General features: G+C 30.7%; 1 protein-coding gene across 1 annotated transcript in view; it reads right to left on the bottom strand.

Annotated features, from left to right (window-relative positions):
* The window catches only part of LOC118197850 (5-hydroxytryptamine receptor 2C-like), a 1,008,613-nt gene that overhangs the window by 755,224 nt on the left and 230,858 nt on the right, over positions 1-22,531 (bottom strand). Inside the window, exon 2 of the mRNA XM_085825349.1 lies at positions 7,616-7,663. The gene's annotated coding sequence lies outside the window, so the exon portion shown is untranslated. The remainder of the gene's footprint in view (positions 1-7,615; positions 7,664-22,531) is intronic.

Raw genomic sequence — 22,531 nt, 5'->3', positions numbered from 1 at the left:
TGAAAATTAACTTTCAATTTAAAAAGATTCTAAATCTAAAAAGAATCTTAAATAAAAGTGAAAACTTATCCTCAAAGAGTAGAAAAAATTAAAATTCTACAGAGAAAATTGTTCATCAGCTGATTCTTGATATAAAAAAGCAAGGATATTTTATGGAATGGAGATTTAACTGTGTAAAGGCATTAAGTTAAGATGAAAATTAGCAACCGCCTTCTCCGGGAATCGAACCACAGACCTCTGGAATACCCGCCCAGCGGGCAGAACCACTACACCACGAAGACACGCTAGGAAAGCGGGAGAAATACCTTATATACTCCCCTTTTTAAAGGGTGATTGGTTTTTTTAAAGGTACCCAATCACCAAATCCTGGGTGTGGAGAAACCTCATCCAGCACCCTTTTAGTTCGGGCGCCACTGTAAAGACATTAGGTTAATTCGAGGCCGGAGAGATGAAAAATTAGCAACCACCTTCGCCGAAAATTGAACAACGGACCTCTGTAATACCGGCCTAGCGTTCAGAACCACTACACCACGAAGGCACGGTAGGAAAGCGGGAGAAATACCTTATAATTGGTCTCAATGATTCCTCCTGATGACGTGGCACTGAAATTGATTGAATTCCTCCTCTTTCATTTTCTGTTTTGTTCATTAATTTTTTTTTTTTTTTTAATTTGTGTTTTACACTTGTTTGCAAAATTTTAGTTTTACCATTTGTTTGTCCTTATTATGCACATTTATAAGATTTTAAAATTTATTGCTTATGAATTTAAATTTTTGGTCTTTATAAAAAAATGGTTCTAAATTTCTTTCTTTCTATGTAATATATATATATACATAAACAAATAATAATCAAGCTTAAAACAGGTTATGAAAGTTATTTTTTTTTTATTTTGAAAGATTAAATCTAAAAATCGAGCCATGTAAATAGAAGCAATCCAACACAAGAAAAAATTATAAAATGAAAATTTGGAACCATATAGCTCGGAGTTAAATTAGCATCAAAATCACCAAGAAGTAAGAAAGCTTAAAAATCTAATACAAATTACTTACTACTGAAGAGGGCAAGGTCAAAAAATTAAAACCTGTGAACAGAAGCGATACAACATATGAAAAATAATAACAAATGAAAAATTGATCCAAAAAACATTAAGTAAACATAAAAAGAAGAATTTTTTCTTAAATTAGATGAATAAACGTTTTGAAAGGAAAAGGTATTAATTTGAAACACCCAACAGCAAATGGTTGTTGTTCAGCAAAACATTTTCTAACTAATAAAAGAATAATATAAACTACAAATTGTAAACATTTTATAATTTCAGATTATTTTGTGTTAATCCTGCACAGAGGCAAGAGTTTTCGCTCTGCGGTTAATGCATAGCAGGTGATACAAAACGAAGAAGTGATGTGCTTAAATTGAAATTTGTCATGTAAAGGTTGTCAATTTGTTCCGATTAAGTTTTAATTTGTTAATGAATTCCTTATATGCATATATATGAACAAAATATTTCGAAAACTACTCTATCAATTACCAATTACTTTTTATTTTTAATGCAGCGATTGCATATGATTTTATAAGCAGATAAATTTTGTAGAAAACCTCCTTATTTTAACTACTCTTCTTACACTGGGTAAAATTTATTATACCTATTACAAAAAGGTGCATAACTATGTATAACTAAGCAAAATATTAGAATGAAAATTAATACACTTTTCATTAGCTTTGTTTGTGAAAGTCATTAAACAAATAAATATGTGTAGAGTTCTCCACTTCGTAAAAACTAAGTTGCTGTTGAACGTGAAAAATCCTAAGAACTGTTAAGCAAATAGTCACTTGAGTTCGTGTGACAAGAAACAACAAGATGGAAGGGTAAATAACCCTTTATTATTCAAATAAGATTTAACAGAACTCCATCTTGGAGTGTACAATAAAAGCCGACACTTGGGCTTGAACTTAAGAGGCTAAGAAGTAAACTAAAACTAATCTAAACTAAAGAGATATAGCCGAAGCTATCAAGATTCTTACCGAGTTGGCCCCTTAACTCTAAATGACTGTGAAGCTAACTAGGACCTGAGTGCGGCCGAGCGTAATAACAACTTTGAGAGAGAGTAGCCAAAAAGGCGGACGCGCGCTAATCACAAACTCTGGTTCTCTCTAACTCAGCAAGTAGAACTTCGCGATTAAATACCGCTCTTCCTCATTATGTATTCAGACGTGATTCCAAAACTACGTTCTGGCCGTAAGTAGTAAGTTGAAGTTAAGAATCGACAGGAAAGAAACTTAAAATTTAACTGTTAATAAAATTAACATAATCATTACATATTATTTTACGTCTTTAGGTTTCGTTGTTTTTTAACAGACTTTTTTTTTTATCTTCTTCAAAAAAAAAAAAAAAAAAAAAAAAAAAAAAAAAAAAAAAAAAAGAAAAAGATAAATAAATGGATAATTAGATTATTGTGAGTAGAATTTTGTTTACAATAACACATAAAGTTATATTCCTGCATATAAAGAGCAAGGCATTGATTTAATGCCAGAAAAGTATTAATTATACTTTCAAAGACCATATGCATATGATACACACCAAATCTATATCGTATTAGAAAAGTAAATTGTCAGTCCATAAGAAAAATCATCAGATTTCAAGGAGAATATTTGAAAAATGCATTGTTTAAAAAGAGATTGAAGAGAGAAATCTGAGAAATCACATTATATATCTCTTATTTCCTTTTTGGTCTTGGTTTCATTCTAAAGTGTTAATATTCTACGAGTTTATCCACACAGAAATAAATTATTTAACTTTTAAATAAATTAACCTTCAAGATTTAAAGTCAGATTTACATTAAGAATTTTAGTTGATTTTTGATATATGAAAAAGATTATTTTCTTAAACAGCAGAAATTCGTCATACGTAACTCCTCTTCACTAATAGCTTCGATATTGTATTAACATTTCTTGAACTTAAAAAGGTGTACTATATATAATGGCATTATAACAAAAAGCAAACAGGTGTGCGTACAATTAATATATCAAAACAGCTTCCATTTAAACGGAAATCTTGATTATAGTAGTTTTAAAACATACAATGGCACACTTATATTATTATAGAGCTATTTGCGTTATTATTCTGTATCTAGTAGATATTTTCGCTTTATGTTCTTTTTTATTATAAGCTTTTATATAGTTCATTCATGGGTTTCATTGTGACTGGAATACTGTTATCGATCAACTTACTGCCTGATAAACTAGTGAGTTCAAATTATTTTTATCAATTTTATCAAATTTAATTTTTATTAAAGATAATACAATATGGTGAAGCAATCCTTTTCAAAATTGGGTTCAGATTTTGTTTATTTAATGTTCGAACAATTTTTCGTATTTATTTCGTTTAACGAACAACCTAAGTACACCAGAATTTTACTGCTTGCATTATCGAGTAGAGAGGAAAATAACCTTTTCAATTAAACTCGTATTAAGACAGTAACTTAATTTCTAAAGTGTTGGTGAATTTATGAAAATCGTTAGACTTTTTTTTACACTATTTTACGTCTATGGTATTAAATTTTCAAAATTTAAAAATATATCAGATATAAATTTTCGAAATTTTCACCAGATTATAAAACAAACTTTTTGTTCTCTTTGAAGCAGGAAAGATACAAAAATAATAATTGAGCAATTTTCTGCAGTTTTTTTAATGTGACGCAGTCTAATAAAATAGAAGAAAAAAGCAAGTGAATTTGCTATCTTGGGGAACTTAATGACGAATTGGCAACATTCATTTTTTGACTTTTGCTTCAAGTGCAATTCTCTTTGTAACATTGTTATTACACCCGAATCCCGAAATTGAATTTTCAAAGCGATTTCTTGATAACGCATAACTGAAAGTGAAACCAGAAAGAATTAGGAGGAAATGGATTAGAAATAATGTGATTTGACTAAAATCAAGGAAATCCATTTTATCCCATGATGAAGTTTTATGGCTACTTTTTCGAGAACTAAAATCAAAATTGTACTTAAGGGGTATCAGAAACCCCTATACCGGCAATGTTAAATTGGCCACTTTCGATGTACCTTTTCTCAAAATCTTCTGTAGATACAAGCTTGAATTTTTTTCTGTAATTAAACCTAAAGTATACCTATCTGATTATATTGAAATGAGCTTTTGAAACATTTTGAATTTTACAGTAAATTACAGACTATTTTGTTAGACATAATAAAATTTAGCACTTTTCTCACACAAAAATAATTAAATTTTTTTTTCTAAGTTTATTACAAAAAGCTCATTTCAGCAAATATTAGGAAACCTAATAAACAAGCCATAAAATGTTTAGATACCTGTGAGCAGTAGTTCCTGAGAAAAGGTACATCGAGTATAAAAAAATCACGTTTGGAGAAAAACACGTTTTTATGTAAAATTCCTTTGATCAAAGCAGTAGATGACAAATTAAAACTTGATTTTTTACAATTCTAACTTTCATAGAGATTAAAGAATGGTATTTTTAGAAATATAAAAGTGTAGAGAATTTGAAAATGCAAAAATCCGAAATCACAATTTTTTGAAGATTTTGGGGTTCCAACACCCCTTAATTGCCTAACTATGATTAACTATCGAAACCAGACTAATTATATATCTTTGAAATTCTATAATAAGGAAAATCAGAGATAGGATTTTGAAGATTCAAAAGATGAACATTTCTAATGAGGTACATGATGATCTGAAAATCGAATTTCTTAAGAATTCTAGCAATTTTGTGACTGACAGAAGGTGCGATAGAATAATGACAAGGTTACAATGGTTATTTCTAGTAGCAGAGTATCTCTTTTGATAAAAAGACAGAAGTTGTTTTAAGGCATAATCGAAGACTGTGGCAAAAAATACAGTAATGAACTATTTGAACAGAAATGAGTTAAGGACAAATAAAGATCCTTAGAAGCAAATGTTGAGAGTACGTTGATTAAAGATGCTAAATATCATCGGCTATTATTCCGTTTAATAGTGAATACTTTTGTATCAATTCATTTTAATAAGCAGAAATTTTGATGCTATTTTTAGCTAGTAAACTTGACAAAGTGATTCTCTCTAATTGCTTTATTATAATTATGCTAATCATGAATACTATTTTTAGGAGACTCTTAGAAAGTCCAGATAAACTCGCTCTTTTAATTAAGAAAAATTCCCAGTTTTAATGATAGAAGTACAGAATAATTATCATTTCTTAAAAGTAACAGCTTTTTCAACATTAAAAGTGACAAGGACCTTAATTTATCGAAAAATTAAAAACTGAATTTAAAATTATGCATGCAAATGAAGGAATCTTGCGTTTTGTTCCAAAAGACATTAATTAAATTGTGTTACAAAACTTGATGATTAATATTTCTTTACTAATTTTTAAATGCTACCGAATAACAAATGTTAATTTGTTAAGATTACTTCCAAAAATTTTAAATCTATTCTTCAGATTTGTAATATCTAATTTTGCCTATATACACTCTGTCTTAAAAGTTTATAGACTCAGTAAATTACATGTTTAAGAAAAATATAAATGTATAAAATTACCTAATTCAGATATGTTTATTAAAAACGCATGTGCCATGCACATGAGTAAATATTTAACAAAAATATCAATTTTATTTTAGAAAAAAATAAGAATAGAAAAAATGTGTTTTCCAAATGTTTATAGACAAATGCAAATTTCTGCAAACTGGTTAGCAACGATCATGATCAGGAATTTGAGCCTTTTATATGATATTATCCTCATTCAAACCTCCAATTTGCAAAAGAAAAAGATTATTTGAACTGCGTTTAAATATTCCTAAAGCTGCGCAACTTTCTGATGCTGAAGTTAATAGGATTCAGAACTTTAAATTGCACGGTAGGTCTGTTAAAGAAATTTTGAAATTTCTGAAATGATCTGTAAGTATGATTTATCGTGTAATGTCTCGTAAGACGTCACATCAGTCAAAACCACGTTGACGAATACCCCGAGTGACGGTTAGTCGCAGCGATAGGCGAATACAAGGAATGGCTTCGACACAGAAAAAGTCGTTTCGCCAAATTACAAGGAATTGTGGATTGCAAATATTCGAAAACAGTGTTCATAGGGATGGAATCTGGTTATATAATTCACGTAAAAGTGGCTCTATCATTACCGCTCTCAAAGCTTCAAAAACGAATGAGACTGCAAACGGCCCGTAACCACATGACATATAGTGATAAATGGATCTCTGTAATTTTCAGTGGTGAAAAATATTGGAATCTAGATGGTCCTGACGAATATTCATATTGCTGGCATGACTTACGAAAAGAATCTGATCTATTTCAGTAGGAATGGTGGAGATGGATTTGTTATGGTGTAGGTAGCTTTCGTTTTAACGAGCAAATGGGTTTCATTTTTCTAGATGGTCGGCAAGATTCGTCTAAATAAAAATACTAACAGACCATCTTATGCCATTTGCTGAAAATATTGGAAAATAAAATTGGTGTACCAGCATGACAATGTTCCCAATGCTATCAAAAATTACTTATTCATGGTAAATGGTTCCTGAGTGGCCACTAATGAGCCCCAATATTAACCCGATCGAGAATGTGTGCTGTGTTATGTCTCGGAGAGTTTTCGAGAATGAATGGTAGGCAGGTTTCTTCCGTAAATGTCTTAGAGGCGGCCATCGAGAGTGCTTGGTAAAATATAGAACCAGAATTATTAAAAAACTTAGTCCTCTCGATGGAGAAAGGTGCGTGCGAAGTCATATGGGAAAATGGGTCGACTTTGAAGCATTAAGTAATTTGAAATTGATCACAAGTTAAAATAAATGTTAATATTCTATAACCTTTTGGGTATTCTTCTGTGTTTTAATTTTTATAAAATATTAATTGCTATTTTATATGAATATTTATTGGAATGCAAGTCGCATGTGATGTAAATAAACAAATTTTTATTTGGCGTTTGTGTTCTTTTCCATTTTTGTAAAAGGCGTAACATAGTTGAATATATAAACGTTTCAGATAGATTGTAGGGCAACACGCCATGATCAGTTTTCTACCCAGAGATATCCGCCAGCTGAATAATTCCACCATAAAAAAGTATTTTTGTCTTCAGCTCATTTCAGCAATGCTAAAAGTATACTAAAAATAATAAATATGTTTTTATATTAGTCATTTCAATAAACAAAACGAAATAGAATGTACTCCTTAAAAATTCTGTTCTTGACAATATTTACTTTTGCAACACATTTAATGCGAAGCAAGTGAGTGAACATCCCTTTCTGCTTTGCACACAGTTATGATCAATATCTTTCTATTAAAATTATTTAATAATTATATGTGAGATATTTTCTGCAATGTGTGCAAACTTGGGATAAACTGGTAAAGCAAACTCGTGTGTTTTTCATACATCGCATATGTAATCTTAAATATATCAAAAATCATATTTTTAGGCAAATACCTCATCTTAAAACAGATTGCGCTTTTTATTGTTTACATCAATGGACAGAATTTTTACCAGCTTCTCTGCGCTTCATTTGTACTATTTCTAAATGCACAAATTCCTTAGTAAAATATATTTTATAACTTTCATAAAACCTGAACATATGCAGTTCACAAACATTCAATTTTTGTACTTACTTCAGTATTATCTTCTTTCCGGCAGATTATTCTTCATTAACGCTGGACCTGCGGAAGCAAGCATTAGATAAGGTTAAGGTATTTATTTCTAAAGTAGATAACATACTATATAACATACTTTTTAATAAGCTGAAAAATAAGTATCTTTTTAAATAAAAAAGAAAACCTTCACATTGAAAACAGTTTAATGAAATCCTTATGAGTTTTAATAGTTATTAAACCACGCAGTACGAAATATTTTCTATATAATAGCATTAACGGTTACACTACTATAATAAAGTACTATTAGATAAAAAAGATCTCACTAATTTATAAAGATTTAATTACTGCTTAATCCCACTAAAGACTGCTAAATCCATCGTTGTTAGCAGTTTCACGGTTTTCACTGAGAGAGAGAACGCAATTTTTCATCAATTAAATCAGCCAGGGAGGGAGAAATTTTATAGTTTCAAGGGAGGAATAAGCCTATTATTTACCTGTTAAGTATTTAGTTTAAGTTTATAAATATAAAAAAGTAATTTAATCGAGTTTTGTATTTATCAATGTTTACTATACTTTTCCTACAAATCAACGGCCGAGCGGTAAAATTCGTTGAACACTGATACTCCAGACCTGGGTTCGATTTCAGGCGAACGAGCTGGTTGCATTGGCGTTTTCGTGGTTTTACCATCTGTAACGTGTATACGAGCCTCCGCGAATGCATCCCTTCCTTTAGATCAGTGTTTCTCAACCTGTGGTTCATGGACCCCTTGGGGGTCCATGGGTAATATTTTGGGGGTCCGTCGACTGCTCCTAATTTTTAAAATGTTTGTATCAATATTTAAAAAAAAAAACTTTTTTTTTGTCACGGGCAACCTCTGTAAACCGTCTGTCTGCCATTTCCCAATAATAGAAACCTCCACAATACGACGAAAAGAACATTCGCAAACCATATAAAATTTGAAATTTTTAGAAACACAAAGTAACCTTTTAATTTTACTTCACTTGGAAATAAAGTGACGTTAAAATCAGTTCCGCAAAGTTCTTGCAAACTTTTAAAACAAAATATTTGATTTACTTTTTCATAAGTTGTAATTAAAGAATTTTTTTCAAGTGTTTTTTTTTTTTTTTTGTGTCTTAATGTTTGTTCTTAATGTTTCATTTGATTATTTGATTTTTTGGTAACCCAAAATGTCCAAAAAAAGGAAGTATGATGAAAATTATGTAAAATATGGATTCTGCTGCATGAAGGAATCGGACGGTGTTGAAAAGCCACAATGCTTTCTGTGTGGAAACGTTTTGGCAAACGCCAGTACGAAACCGGCAAAATTGATAGAGCATCTCAAATCTCTTCATCCTGAAAATGCATCTAATATCTAGAATTTTTTACAAAGAAGAAAGCCCAGTTTCCAAAATCTGGAACATTAACCAAACTTGGATTTGGTATTTCACAAAAACTTTTGGTTGAGACATCTTTCAGAGTTGCATATCGTATTGCCAAAAGTAAGAAACCGCATACTATTGGAGAGACATTAATTAAGCTATGTGCACTGGAAGTGTTTGAATTAGTTTGTGGATTGGAACAGAGAAACAAACTTGAGCCTATTCCATTGTTCAAGGATGTGATACATTCAAGAATAGTTGAAATTTATTGCAATATCTTGAAACAGATGATCGATGAATTGAAAGCATCGCCATTTCCCTTTAGTATGCAACTGGATGAAATCAATCTCGAATTGTAGTCAACTTCTTGTTTTTGTTCGTTACGTGTCTGCTGATACTATCAAAGAAGAATTCTTATTTTGTGAACCTCTTTTGCAAACTACAAAAGCAGTTGATGTTTTAGCGATTTTAATTTTTTTTTTTTTTGCAAACACGACTTTGACTGGAAACAAAAACTTCATTCACTTTGTACGGATGAAGCATTTGCGAAGCTTGGCAATAAATCTGGTTTTGCCCATTTGGTAAAAAAAGAGGCTCCTAATGTTATTCTTACACATTGTTTTTACATAGACATGCACTGGCTACAAAAACTCTTCCAACCAGCTTAAATGAAGTCAATAGTTATTAAAACTGTGAATTTTATTAGAAGTAGAGCTCTTAATCATCGTCTTTTTAAAACTCTGTGCTAAGAAATGAACGCAGAAGATGAGGTACTTCTGTACCACACGGAAGTGCGCTGGCTGTCACGAGGGAAGGTTTTGAAACGAATTTTCATGTTGAAGACAGAAGTATCACTTTTTTAAGAAGAAAACGATAACTCACTCTTCGAATATTTCAAGAAAAAAGATTTTATATGTAAATTGGCTTACCTGGCAGACTTTTTTAACCACATGAACGATATATGTCTTTCAATTCAAGGGTCTGATACAACAATTATGGATGCCACTGAGAAACTACAGGCATTTTTATTGAAAATGTCACTTTGGAAAATTAGAATTCAAAATGGGATATATGCAAACTTTCAAATGTTGTACGAAGTGCTTTTTGAAAATGGATCTCGGAAAGATAGTTTGTTATTGAATAACTTGAAAAATGAAATCTGTGAAAACCTGGAAGTACTTTAAGTTTCATTTGAAAAATATTTCAATTCGGATGGAATAAATATAAAAGATGAGTTGTGGATTCGTAATCCTTTTCTTTGTGATATTGACTGTATCGTTGACATGAACCTTGCCAAAAATGAGCTAATTGATTTGAAAACAAAGTCCTTGTTAAAGATAGATTTCGATTCAAAAACTCTTGGAGAGTTTTGGTCTTCTTTAAGAGAAGCCTACCCATTGCTTGTAAAACGAGCTATGGCAGCTATTATTCCCTTTGCTACAGTATATCTTTGCGAAGCGGGATTTTCCACACTTGTCGAAATAAAAATAAAACATCGAAATAGACTGAATGTCGAACATGATATGCGCGTTGCTATGTCGAAAACCATCCCTCAATTCAATCTGCTAATCAAGGAAAAGCGGCAACAGCCTTCACATTAAAAATTTTAATTTCTTCAAATTTTTTATGCTATCGAAATAAAAATATTAAAATAATTAAATAATAAAACAGAATATATTTTGTAATAAATGATGTTTAAGCATTTTTTTCACAGAGAGGTTCGTGACATATTTAAAATTTTTAAAGTGGTTCATTCTTCCAAAAAGGTTAAGAAACACTGCTTTAGATGCTCTAAACCAATCAAACATATGCTTTTTCTTCTTTAGTTCATCAAACGCATTAATAAATAATCCAAATTTAAATAAATGTGTATGTAATTTTCGAACTTTGGAAAGGAGAGGGGGGGAATGATCATCTAGAAATGGTGAAAGAGATGCGTGAGACAAAAGAAGATTGACAACTACTGAGTTATGCAATTAAATAAATTGAATCTTATAATATCGGATAAATCCGAAGATTTTAAATGAAATGGAAAGCCATTCATTAATCACAAGAAAAACATTATTAATTATTTTCATTGTGATTAGGAAAAAGTAATTTACTATTATATATATATATATATATATATATATATATATATATATATATATATATATATAAATCATATTAAAATATATATTGAGAGAGAATAAGAAGAGTATTTAAAAATATAATTGACAATTCTTCGGGCAGCTCTCTGAAAAAATCATAAGAATTATCACTTTAATTTATAATTGCTTTTAATATCAATATTGATTTCCTGCATTTGTAGAGCGTTTAATTTCTTTTAGATAAACTTCCATTATTTATTTGATAAAAATGAAGAAAACTGCATATCTGTAGGTAGAACAATAACGTAATAATCCATTCTCAAAATCATATGCTTCTGAAATATGAAGACTAAAATATTGCAGATTAATTCAAAAACAAATAAAATAAAATAAATTTAACAAAAAATAAATATATATAAAATTCTGGAAGCTTTCAGATTTTATATTACTCCAAAAGGCGAGTTTTTATAACGCTTCGAGGGTTACATTTACTAATTAAATATCATGTTCTTCGCACTTAAAATTCAACTCAACAACAGTATCACAAAACAGTTTAAAAAGAACACATTTTTAGAATTTCTGATACACAGTCTCTCGCGCTGGAGAGACATTTTTCACCCATTGCCATTGCTTGCTTTGAAATCGTTGAGTTCGTTAAATAAAACGTAGTTAAAGATTTACAAAATATGAAATAAATAATAAAAAAATCTGATGTGTACACCACATGACTTCCTTGCACGGAATATTAAATTATACGCATTTTTTCTTGCACTTTATTTAAACTTATTAGATTGAATCAAACCTGCTTCGCCGACAGCGCATAAACCGCAATAGAATAAATGCATTCTTTAAAATTCACTTTGTTTACCATAGCGACAGTCTGGCGCTATGTTTACTTAACAGTATTATATTTCGTTCATATTATAACTCAAAATGCACAAAATTTATATCATTTAAAGAATTATCTAATCGTTGCCACATGTTCTATTCAAATACTATAATAAAGCTAGAACTATGTATAAAAGAAATTAAGCAAACAAAACAGAAAAGAAACAGTTTTTCACAGATGATTGAGTATTTCTCATTCAATTAATTCAATTTTCACTTCGCGACAAGGCAAAAATACATAAAAATTCAAAATATCTGTATTAAAAATTACGAAGTAAACCTTAAAGGCATATTTCCTCGAAAAAATTCCAGAAAGGATTAAGTAATAAATGAAGGCTTTATCTTTGTTGTTGCGAAGCTAAGTTTCTCTAGATTGGCAACAAATCCGCTACTCAACTATTTCCAATGTAAACAAGAGCAATGGCCACCATCAAATTAGGCTTAGCGGCACTTAAACAATTTTAAAATTGTTGATAATTCTAAAAATATTGCATACAGATTTACTAAAGGCATAAAACCCTTAACCGGAAGATAAAAACAACATAATTCAATCATTTTTAAAGCAGAAAATGTACAATTTACAAACATATAAGAGTAAAGAAATTGAGATTACTGAGCCGGGTAACAGAGTATATATATTTATAAATACATTTATATACATGTGGCGCAGCCGATTGAAACCAAAATACGAGGTGCACATCTACATGTTATAGTAGTCTTATATACAAAATTTCAACGTTCTGAGGCTACTCGTTTTTGAGTTATGCGAGATACGTACGTACGTACGTACATACGTTCGTACAGACGCCACGAAAAATTCTCTTCAGAATTCATTTTAAAGTAGTTTTTTTAGCTTTTTTTGGGGAAAAGAGTCTTTTATTCTGTCCTTACGTACAGATATCACGCAAAAATATCGTTAAATTGCATTCGAAAGCGGTCAAAGTGGATATTTTCGTTGAAATATGCTGCCTGAAGCTTTTCGCGATTACAATACTTCCATTTTACTTCGTACAAGGAAGTAAAAATACAAAATTTGGGTTCCAAATGCCCATATTCGAGTGGAAGACTACGTTATTCAAAATTTGATGTCTCTATGTACCGTTGTTTTTCCACACTAGGAGAAATATACATACATTCATGCAAATTCTTCATTATTTAATTTCTTTAAATATAATGCAGGGCTCTAATATTTGTTAGCAACAATCTGAAAAGTGAAACTCCGTTTATAATGAACCAAAGCAAAATGCCAAAATGAAATTAATAGCCCTTCTTAGCAAATTGCCCCTTTAGGCTAATAACGTTGCAAATCGAAAATTCAATTACTGCAAAATGCAAAATCCAGGTGAAACTGTAAAAGAAAAAGATACTAAAGTTGCATTTCTCATGAAATCTTCTGCAAGAGCTTACTACCCCTGGAAATACAAGTATAGCCTTTTCTTATGAGATACTAATGAACAATTTATTAAGGCCAAATGTAAACTCCCTTAACTATAAAATTAATAGCTAGATTAATTTGCATATCCGAAGCCCAACTCCGAGTGAAATCTTTCAGCTTGGCTATAATCAGTCTGAGTCTTTTAATAAGAACGTAAACAAAGCAGAAAATAAAACAGAAATGCATAATGAATTCTCAGGAAAATTATCTAATGAAATGCTAAAAAAATGCAATTTAGATTTAGCATTTTACAATGATTCAAACGTTAAGCCTGTTGGTAGCATGAACGTAAATGTAGTGATAAAAAGATTTGGTAAAATAATAAAAGTTATGTAAACGAAATAAATAAAAAAACCGTAGAAAAAAATCTCAAAGCTTTCAGATTTTATATTATGCCCAAAAGGACTTTTTTAAATTTACAGACACATACACGTTTCGAGAACATATGGGCTAACTCTAGACTGTGCTAAAATATTTAAATACAAGCATATGTTCAGAATTTCGGAGAGACAATTTTACGCACTGGAAGTAGAAGTGTTTTATTCCCTATAATGTTGCTAGTGTTGAGTTTTTAAATCAAAAATTCTTTAAAGTTTTATAAAATATGGAACAGAGAATAAAACAAATTTCAAAGTCCAAATATGGGCTGCCAAGTGCGCATGCTCGAATGGAGGGCTATATTATTTAAAATGTGATGACTCTAGATGCAATTGTTTTTTTTCACAATATGAGAAACATACAAATATTCATGCAGATTCTTCACTATTTAATTTCTTTAATATAATACAAAACGGTAATATTTTGCGGCAACAATCTGAAAAGTAATTCAGACATTTGAAGCGATTCAACGCAAAATACCGTTTTAAGACTAATAGCCGTTTTGGACTGAAGTCCATTTGGACTAAAAATGTATATATATAAAGAACAATTAATAAAATTCGTATAAAATAAATTAAGTCATATGAAAAATATGTCAAACAACATTAGAAGCCAAAACATCCCTGGATGTGGCCATATTCTTGACGAAAAAAGGAATGGAACCTAAACATTTGGTGAAATGGAGCAAAAATAATGTAGCTGATTAATGCTTTTTTACTTCCTCGTACGAAGTAAAAAGGAAGTATTGTAATCGCCAAAAGTTTCAGGCACCATACTTCAACGAAAATATCCATTTTGACCGCTTTCGAATGCAATTAAACGATGTTTTTGCGTAATATATGTACGTAAGGACATAATAAAAGACTCTTTTCCTCCAAAAAAAAAATTATAAAATTGCTTTAAAATGAATTCTGAAGAGAATTTTTCGTGGCGTCTGTACGAACGTATGTATGTACGTACGTACGTACGTACTTAACTTGCATAACTCAAAAACGAGTAGCCTCAGAACGTTGACATTTTGTATATAGGACTGCTATCATATGTAGATGTGCACCTCATGTTTTGGTTGCAATCGGCCTCACCAAACGTATATAAATATATTTATATATATATCCACTCTTTTACCAGGCTCAGTGATCTCAGTTTCTTTACTCTTATCTGTTTGTAAATTGTACATCTTTTTGCTTTAAAAATGATTGAATTATGTTGTTCTTCTCTTCCGGTTAAGGTTTCTATGCATTTAGTAAATCTGTATGCAATATTCTTAGAATTATCAACAACTTTAAAGTTGTTTAAGTGCCACTAAGCCTAATAATTTTTTTTGAAGGCGGCCATTCCTTGTTTACATTTGAAACAGCAGAGTGGTGGATTTGTTGCCAACCTAGAGAAACGTAGCTTCGCAACAACAAAGATAACGCCTTCATTTATTATTGCGAATCAAATCATGCTTAATTCTTTCTGGAATTTTTTCGAGGAATATAAGTGTTTAAGATTTACTTTAACTTTTAATACAGATATTTGGAGCTTTTATGTATTTTTGCCTTGTCGGGAAGTGAGAACTGAATTAATTGAATGAGAAATACTCAATCGTCTGTGAAAAACTGTTTCTTGTTTGCTTTGTTTGCTTAATTTCTTTTATACATCATTCTAGCTTTATTATAGTATTTGAATAAAACATTTGGCAACGATTAGATAATTCTTTAAATGATATCAATTTTGTGCATTCTGAGTTATAATATGAACGAAATATTATACTGTTAAGTGAACCTAGCGCCAGAGTGTCGCTATGGTAAACAAATAGTGTGAAATTTAAAGAATGCATTTATTCTGTTGTGGTTTATGCGCTGTTGGCGAAATATATTTAACTCAATCCAATGAGTTTAACCGAAATGCAAGAAAAAATGCGTGTAATTTAATATTCCAAACAAGGAAGTCGTGTGGTGCACACATCAGATTTTTTTTAAATGCAATGGTGTGCAGGATATAATTAAGTATTATAATAACGACGATAATATGTAAGCTTACAAATGCTTGACTGGCTGATAATTTAGTTTGCAAAAGTAAAAACTATCAAATTTACAAATATAAAATCATAATTTTATTTTTAGTTTTATTTTTAGGGATGTGTTTTAGCTAAATTGAGCTGGTCATATCATTTGAATATCACATATCTCTATTGTATTCATCATAGATTTATCAAATAATAAACAATTTAATCTAATTATTTTATAGTAAAAATAAACATATTTTGGACTTACTAAATTAATGATTGCTTAGCTCAAATGATATATACCATGTAAAAAGCATATTAATACTTTCGGGTTGACTACTGAAATTTCAGTAAAATTGTAAAAAGCTGTATTTCATTTCCCCAAAAAAGAAATACTTAAGACTTATATTTTGCAATTCTTATCAATACTCAAAACTTATATCACGCAGTTATTTAAAAATTGTTATTTAGCTCAAAATTTCATGACTGATTTTTTTCATATCGTACTTTTTTTTTTCGTTTTATTTTTCTAACAGGTAAATCAAAATTCTAACTTCACTTTGCATTAGGCTCGTAAATATCCTACTTGATTTGGCGATTTACCCTTTCTACCCTAGAACTAGTAACTGCTTAAAATAAATCCGTATAAACTGCACCATTTTCAAAATTATCAATGTCATAGAATTCCATGTAAGGCTAATATCGCATACACATACAAAAGACTCCAGGAAATAATAATTTCAGGAAATTATTAATTAACCTCTAGAGTTTCTCACTCTTATTTTACTAAATTAAATGTCGAGGAACCTAGTGAATTGTTAAGATAATTATCATTTAGTTCAAATAACAGAGATCTTAATTCAAGAAGATCTTAATTACCCTTTATTTCACTCAAAATAAGATGGACAGTCAACTCCTTCAGTCAGCCTTTCTTCGGGCTTAAACCCAAACATAAGAAATAAGAACTAACTATATCTAACTAAGAGATTTAGTCGAAGCTAACACAATTCTAACGTAGTTGGCCCTTAGTTTTAAACTAGCCGACGAACTATTAAAAGGCACTTAATATACTGCCGAGTGTAACATCAGTTAGAGAGACTTAGACAAAAGTAAGCGTGCGCTACTCAGGATTCCTAGCGCTCTCTCTCTCGAAGTAAATACAACTCTCCTTTAATACTATCTCTTACTCATTTTCCTTCAACGCGATTCTAAAAACTCATTCTGGCAGGAAGTTGAAAGTTGAAAAGAGGAGCAATAGGAAAAGTTAACAGAATTAAAATAACTGTTATAAAATAAAAATATACCTTACAAACCTATAAATAAAGCTAAGCTGAAACTATATCACTCTGCTTTCATTGTACGAGATACGTAGATACGTCACATTTTCTCTTTCTCTTTGTTGCTGCCAACCTACTAGAGCCTCCTGCTCTTGCTTTAGATATAATTTAAAAATCTATATGTTATCGATGTAGTTTCTCAGGAACCGGCGCGTTTTGTGTGCCAAGTTATTTGTGCTTGGTCAACAACGGTCAACACAAATAACTTATGCATATGTCAACAACAAAAGAACTATGCAACCGGCCTCGATGATTGCTTCTATCTTTATGCATGAGTATCTAAACTGTGACAGGTTTATCACTCGACAAGAATATATGAATCTTTGTTGTGACCTTCCTTTAATTAAGATATTTTTATATTTCTTTTCTCAACACAGTATATGCCTACGAATTTGCACTTGTTGCCTCTCTAAGTAACGTGATTGGTTCAAGGCTCTTCGCATGTCATTAGACTAAAGATCGTCCATCTAGCAAAACAGTGTCTCGTCAATAAGCAAACAAAATGCTCTAGTGGCCATGTTTCCAAGTATCTAATGATTCTCTTAAACTTTATTAGATGTAACGACAATAATCAATATATGTGGAATATATATTAGTTAATTTCCTTATATTGTATATTCCTCGTTATTCGCCTACCAGAAACCCTTTAAAGGTGATTAATGTCGACGTAAGGCTAGACATAGTCGAAACCATCGATGAAAAGAGAGATGTTGTTTTGAACTGTCTCGCTTTGGAGACCATTGCGGCTAGGGTTACAGCCGAAAACATCGCGGCAAAAACATCGCGGACGAAAACGTCGCGGAGAAAACAACGCAAGGCGAAAACGTCGTGCTACAAAACATCGTGGGAGAGAACATCACAAAGAGAAAACATCGCAGTCCTAAAACATCGTGGTACAAAACATCGTCGTCGAAAAAAAAGCGGACAACATCGTCGTGGAAAATAATCGTCGTAATAACATCGTCGTGGAAAATATCGTGGTAAAAAATAAAGTATCTACAAATCATCGAATGACGATAACATCGCAGACATGCTTTTTTCATACATGCTTTTCGCAAACATGCGTTAATAACTGTAAATGGATATTCGCATAATGATTTGTGAGCGCAAAATGGAAAGAAGGATAATTTTTACTTTCACATTTTTTTATTAACTAATAATTTTTTTCTGAAAAAGTAAGAAGGAAACTTAAGCATAGCAAATTAATGCAACTTATAGCAATTAATAGAATTTTAAACTGACATAGTTAACTAACAAAGGCCATTAATAAATCATTTTTTATAAAGTTTTTACTGGTAATTTTTCATGAAAAGTATAATCTATAAGTTGCATTTAATTTTCTATGCTTAAGTTTCCTTCTTACTTTTTCAGAAAAAATTTATTAGTTAATAAAAAATGTGAAAGTAAAAATTATCCTTCTTTACATTTTGCGCTCACAAATCTTTATGGGAATATTCATTTACAGTTATTAAAGCATGTCTGCGATGTTATCGTCATGCGATGATTTGTAGATACTTTACTTTTTACCACGATATTTTCAACGACGATGTTTTTAAACTGCGAAGTTTTTGAACCACTTTATTTTTGACGACGATGTTTTGTACCACGATGTTTTAGGACTGCGATGTTTTCTCTTTGCGATGTTTTCTCCCACGATGTTTTGTAGCACGATGTTTTCGTCTTGCGTTGTTTTCTCCACGACGTTTTCGTCCGCGACGTTTTTGCCGCGATGTTATCGGCGGACACCGCGGCTAGATATCCACCTACTCAGTGGCTTCACATTTTACTATTGGATCTCAGTTTGTCAGGTTAAAGATGGGATTAATGTGTTTTCAAATCTGTTTTTTTTTTTTTTTTTTTTTTTTTTTTTTTTTTTTTTTTACTGCGACTGCATGATACATTGGTACCTACTTTGATGATGCAGTAGTAGCCGTATGTATAGCTCTAAAACAATTATTAACTATCCATTGCAAGTTTTGAAAAAGCAGTCTTACAGCTTCAAAATTTAGAGAATATCAAGTCCTTTTCTTATTCCTGATAGTCCAAGACGCAAAGCAGTTGCAGCTTTCCGCCTGTCTACAAGACATGATTTCCTTGCCGCCCACTGCACCACATAGGCATTTCAAGTGATCCTATTTGACCACTTTGTGATTCTGAAGAAGAAATGGACAAGGCCCACCTGCTCCGATGTGGGGCTCTTCATGGTCTTAAATTGAGATACTGAGAGGCAAGAACGCTCTTTAGGCAAATACTTCCGCCTTTTCGTTCTTAATTCTACTGTTTGTAACCTCTGTTTATAAGGTTTTATTTCTTTATAACTTTTTGTCTAGCAACTGGAAATTTAAAAAAAAATGTTTCTCTTTTTGCTGTATTACGGCATAAAAGCGCTGGTTGCCCAGCTTTTGACTTACTTTCAAATATTTTAAATGTTTGATAGATAAAAAAAAATATCCTTAAACTCTAAGGAAAACACCTCTGCATATGCTTATTTATAATATTAGAATCCAACATAAAGCAAGGATATAACTGGAGTAAAATATATCGTATTTTGGTTGAAAAATTTATTATGATCATGTTATGTCTCACACTAAGTGTGACTGTTCTTAATTAAAACGTTTTAAAAGTCTTAGTTAAATTTCTCGTATTTCATCTTTTATGTAAGGGTTTCGTTGTTTCATTTGCAATTTGATTTAAGCTAATTATGAAAATACATAGTTTCAGCGAATACCTATTACTCTGTAATTACTTATTTGATTACCAGTAGAAGTATTGTAATTTGCTTTTAAATGTAATTTCTACAGATGAAATTCAAATGAATTTTGAATTTCAAACTACCTGATAATTGTGTAGTACGTTATGCGTCTACCAAGTAATTAATTTCTAAATTCTAATTATTTTATATATATTTACCTAAATTATTTAGAAAACAGACATGATAATTCTATAATTTAAATTTATTACATATAATATAGTAAATATTTGTTAATGAAAAAAAGCTTGTGAATCAGATTCAGGTCGGAAATAAGGTATAATACTTTTTCTGACTAGGTTGCCACAGAATAAAAATTTTAAGAGTTTAAAGAAAAAAATTTGGAAGTAAATATTTTAGGCGGGTAAAGGGTTAATATTATACTGGCATATTAAATTTGTCCCTATTATACTATTTTAATGAAATCTTCCATTTCCTAAATTTACGAAACTGCAATCATGTTTCAAAAGTTATCTCTCTTCCTGTCTTGTTACAGGGGGCTATTCTCTAGTTTGGATTTTTTTTTACTTCAGTTGTTTGACGATGCTGAATTTTCACTTTCTTCCCCTCCTTTCCTACCGTGTGTTTCGGAAATGTAAGTTTCGAAATCCCGGAAGACCCTTCCAAATGTAACGTGTTATACAAGGTAAACTAGTACAACTCCCTCTGCTATCATAAAAGTATTTTGTCGGCTTCGAATTTATTTTCTTTGCTCGCATGGTTTCCTTACATTATGGCAGCAATTCAACTTGCCGAAGGTATCCTGTGCCACAAGTGGTTTATCCATTTTTCTTAGCAAACACAGTTTATGTCAAACCGAAAACTACTTTCCGATTAAACTTTCTGCTCCTGGATGTTGAAATGTAATTGATTGCTCAAGAATTATAGAATTCCTGATCTATTTGTTTTGTTTGTATCCGCTGAGAGTAATGTTTAGAGCACAGAAAATTTTGGTTTTGGAAAAATAAATCTTACTGCTTTACTGAGGTTGAATATATGTATATATATATCATCACTAGCTCTCTTGATAAGCATTTACCATAACTGATGTTATTATTTGATTTAAATTATGATTTATTAAAACTGGTATCATTTACGGTTTTGACAAAAGATTTTATCAAAAAAATCAGTTTGCTTTTAAAGCTGTCAACCCATTTTTCTTAATGCTGTTCAGGTATATGAAATTATTAGATAAAACCTGTAACACTGGAACCAATTCTAAGAAATTTTTCTTGTGTGAAATTAGAAACGTACATCTGTGTATCTACTATTAATATATATACACCCTATACTTTTAATTCCCATCTTTAAAGCCCCTTATCTCTCTTTTAATCTAGCAATTTCTCCCTGTTGTACTGAAAAAGCTAACAATATCTGCATTATTTTTCTTTAGGAGCACATACCTATTGCCATATGTAACCATTAATGTGTGATGTAGTTTAACACAATATGTCATTTCATATAAAACTTTGATTTCCTTGTTAATTACCTTTCCTTTTAGGTGACCTTTGGACACCATCATGCCAAAATTAAAATTGTTCAAAAACTTTATTTGTCCCTATCTTAATTATAACTTCATGAAAATTGATTTTTCATTATCATCTGTTTCCAAATGTTAAGCTGTAGGTCATTAGAGTGTTATTTTAATATAAGGGATTGCTTGCTATGTTAAATGATCAATTTTAAGCCCATGTTTACTTGGATCTAGTTCGTAGCGTAAGACAGATTTGTCACGACCGTTAATTTTATCGAAAACTCCATAGCATGAACTACTGTGCATCATCATTCTTATTTCATAGGATCGATCGATACAGATTTCATTAGCATTTCAGGTGTGAAAATAACACCCTAAAACTTTTCTGAGATTGTATTCATATATGTCACGGACCTTATGAATACTCACTGTAAATATAGTGAATAATAATAATAATAATAATAAAATATGTGTTTTCAACTCACGTTATTCATAATTAAAGTTTGAAATCACACGTTACCGGAGTGTCGTCCTTAAATCCCATCGCATGTCACAGAAAGGAAAACTGTCAGAAAATCAGGTGTCTTTAAAAGAATTTATTTCAGACTATGAAAGAAGATTCAGAACATTAAGCTAAACTCACTCAAGTTACATTGTGTTTTTAATTCGAGCACAAACATTTAATCACTAAAATCTATATTAAGCACCTTTTATCTATACAATCAGTAATATTAATTAAATGAATGTTGATCACTTAAGTTGTTAATCATTATTATTGGAGTGGTTACATTTAAACAATATGGGCCATATTTATTGCAAATTGATTAGAGAAATGTAGAGAAGGAAAATTGAACGGTAAAGAAACGCTTCAATTCTATTCTTTATTTTACCTTAAAAAATTAATATGTGTAAGCTACATGTGTAAAGCTTCAAATATTCATTATAGGCAACATAATTGAAAAATTAAAACAAATTTGAAAGGCCGTGTCTTTTGATCTAGAATTTGCTGATTAGAGTATTTTTTAATCAAAATAGAATATTTCTTATCATATTTTATACTATTTAGGAGCACAACCCAATTTAATTTCTGTATGCATTACCTACTGAAGTAATCAACCCAGTGACAAATTACATAGATGGTCCAAATCATCAATAAAGCCTGGACCATTACTTGGTTCAGCAATTACCGAACTGCTTAACTCACGTGCAGTGC

Source organism: Stegodyphus dumicola, chromosome 10 (genome assembly GCF_044657685.1).
Source record: "Stegodyphus dumicola isolate Sdum_Otavi_A_Nest chromosome 10, ASM4465768v1".
NCBI lineage: Eukaryota > Metazoa > Arthropoda > Arachnida > Araneae > Eresidae > Stegodyphus > Stegodyphus dumicola.
Note: the sequence above shows the minus strand (reverse complement) of the source record. Positions and strands in the feature narration are given on the sequence as shown.